This window comes from Oryx dammah, unplaced genomic scaffold (genome assembly GCF_014754425.2).
Source record: "Oryx dammah isolate SB20612 unplaced genomic scaffold, SCBI_Odam_1.1 HiC_scaffold_3, whole genome shotgun sequence".
Lineage (NCBI taxonomy): Eukaryota > Metazoa > Chordata > Mammalia > Artiodactyla > Bovidae > Oryx > Oryx dammah.
The window spans coordinates 16,001,083-16,003,749 of record NW_024070187.1 but is presented as its reverse complement, the minus strand read 5'-3'; the positions used below and the strand labels follow the sequence as shown (position 1 = coordinate 16,003,749).

The 2,667-nt window shown below is 38.7% G+C and overlaps 1 non-coding gene across 1 annotated transcript; it reads right to left on the bottom strand.

Annotated features, from left to right (window-relative positions):
* Positions 1-1,904: 1,904 nt before the first annotated feature.
* On the bottom strand, positions 1,905-1,976 carry TRNAY-AUA. The gene has a single exon. It is a non-coding gene; the product is annotated as a tRNA-Tyr (tRNA).
* Between the last annotated feature and the right edge of the window lie 691 nt (positions 1,977-2,667).

The following is a 2,667-nucleotide window of genomic DNA, read 5'->3' as shown; positions in this document are numbered from 1 at the left end:
AAAGTTGCCTTTGCCCTCTATTTCACCATTCTAAGGTCCTAACTTCATACCATCTCCATCAAACTTCCCTAAATAATAGACTGGTCACAGAAAGAAAGGAAATTGAATTTGAGGGAAGAGAAAGGAGGTAGCAGAATAGAAGTCATATTTTTACATTCTGGCCTTGGGAAAAATAAAGTAACATGAGTTGAAATACATATTGGCCTTGAGGGCATTTCTTTCCATCAGAAAGAAGAAAGCTGAGCTATGGGAAGGGAAACTGCTGAGCCAGTCATCAGAGTTACCCTGGGCTAAACCAAAACTAAATAAACCAGAGCTTTGAGATGGAGGGTTGACAAAGCCTATAAATGTCAAGATTGCCCACATTTGTGTCTAAACCTTTTGTCTTTTCATTTTACTTCCTTCATCAGCTATCAAATATACTATTTGGCTTTAAGTATTACCTGACTTATGTCCTAAATTCTTTTCCAAGCTGCAACCCTGCATTCACAACTGCTCACCAGATGTCTAAGCCAAGATATGCCATCAGCTCAACATTCCCAAACCAAACTTCTCAGTTTCTACTGCAAGCCAGTCATGACTTCCCTCTTTTTGTTGAACACACTGCTACTCTGCAAGCCTAAAAACTCAAGTGTTATGTCTGATTCAGTAAATGCACTCTATTGACAAGTTCTATATTCATTCTCCCCGAAATCCTTTGAGTCTAGCTTTCGATTTCGTTGCTAGTACCCTTGTTCCACGAAAACAAGAATTTAGTCTGTGAGCATCTTTAGTCTTCCTTTATTCTACTTCACCCTGCATTCTTTTGTCAGGCTCTGTTTTCTAAGGCACATTTCTGAACATATCATTTCTCAGCTCAAAAAACATCCAGGGCTCACTTGTAATCCACAATGAAAAAGTTGTTACAGGCAATGAGCCTCCAAGGATGCAAAAGCTATTAGGTGACAGGTTGTGGAAAGCAGGCCAATACCACTGACCTGTCAATCAACCAAACATTTTATGCCTCTTGACATGATGACGTAAGAAGTAAATTATGCCTTTATAAGAGACTCTTCCTGAAAATCAAACCAGAACCTAATCAACCCTCTAAATAGAACTTACAGAAGATATTTAAAAGAAATACAGAAGGTAAGAGAATAAGTTAAACAGCACCATAAGAAAGTCAGATCAATCCAGAATGTGGAGCATACTATATAAGGGACAAATATCCTGGAAAAATTGATGACATGAAAAAATAAAATGAGGAGGAAGGCAACTGTAGAATAAAAGAGATTGAAGAGCTATAGCAATTAAATTCCAAGTGTGGGTTTTGGATCTTGATTCAAACCATCTATAAAGGGATATTTTTGAGACAACTGAGGTAGTTTGAATATGAACTGGATATGATGACATTTAAATAATTGTTATTTTTATTAGAGTCAATAATGAAATGATGGTTATGTTACAGAAAGGTTATCAATTAGAGATTAACATTTCAGCATTTGTTCATGTAGTGATATGATATCCAGGTTTTAGTTTTAAATACACCATCAGAAAACAAAAAATAAATGAAAGGGAGAGATTCATGAAACAAGATTAGCCTTGGATAATTCTTTTTTTTAATTTTTTTTAATTGAAAGATAATTGCTTTACAGAATTTTGTTGTTTTCTGTCAAACCTCAACATTAATCAGCTATATGTGCACATATATCCCCTCCCTTTTGAACCTCCCACCCATCTCCCACCCCATCCCATCCCTCTAGGTTGATACAGAGCTCCTGTTTGAGTTTCCTGAAAAGTGCAGTTGCTCAGTCATGTCTGACTCTTTGCAACCCCTTGGACTGTAGCCCACCAGGCTCCGCCGTCCATGGGATTTTCCAGGCAAGAAAACTGGAGTGGGTTGCCATTTCCTTCTCCAGGGGATCTTCCCAAACCAGGGATCGAACCCAGGTCTCCTGCACTATAGGCAGATGCTTTACCGTCTGAGCCACCAGGGAAGTCTCATTCATGAGTTTCCTGAGCCATACAGCAAATTCCCATTGGCTATCTATTTTATATACGGTAATGTGAGTTTCCATGTTACTCTTTCCACACATCTCACCCCCTCCTCTCCTCTCCCCATGTCCAAAAGTCTATTCTCTGTCTGTTTCTCCATTGCTGCCCTGTAAATAAGTTCTTCATTACCATTTTTCTAGATTCTGTACGTATGTGTTAGAATATGATATTTATGTTTCCCTTTCTGACTCACTTCGCTCTGTGTAATAGGTTCTAGGTTCATCCACCTCATTAGGACTGACTCAAATGTGTTCCTTTTTATGGCTGAGTAACAGTCCATTGTGTATATGCACCACAACTTCTTTATCCATTCATCTGTCGATGAACATCTAGGTTGCTTCCATGTTCTAGCTATTGTAAATAGTGCTGCAATGAACAATGGGATACATGTGTCTTTTTCAGTTTTGGTTTCCCCAGGATATATGCCTAGGTGTGGGATTTCTGGGTCATATGGTGGTTTTATTCCTAGGTTTTTTAAGGAATCTCCATACCGTCTTTCATGGTGGCTGTATCAATTTACATTCCCACTGACAGTGCAAGAGCGTTCCCTGTTCTCCACAACTTCTCCAGTATTTATTGTTTGTAGACTTTTTGGTGATGGCCATTCTGACTGGTATGAGGTGACATCTCATT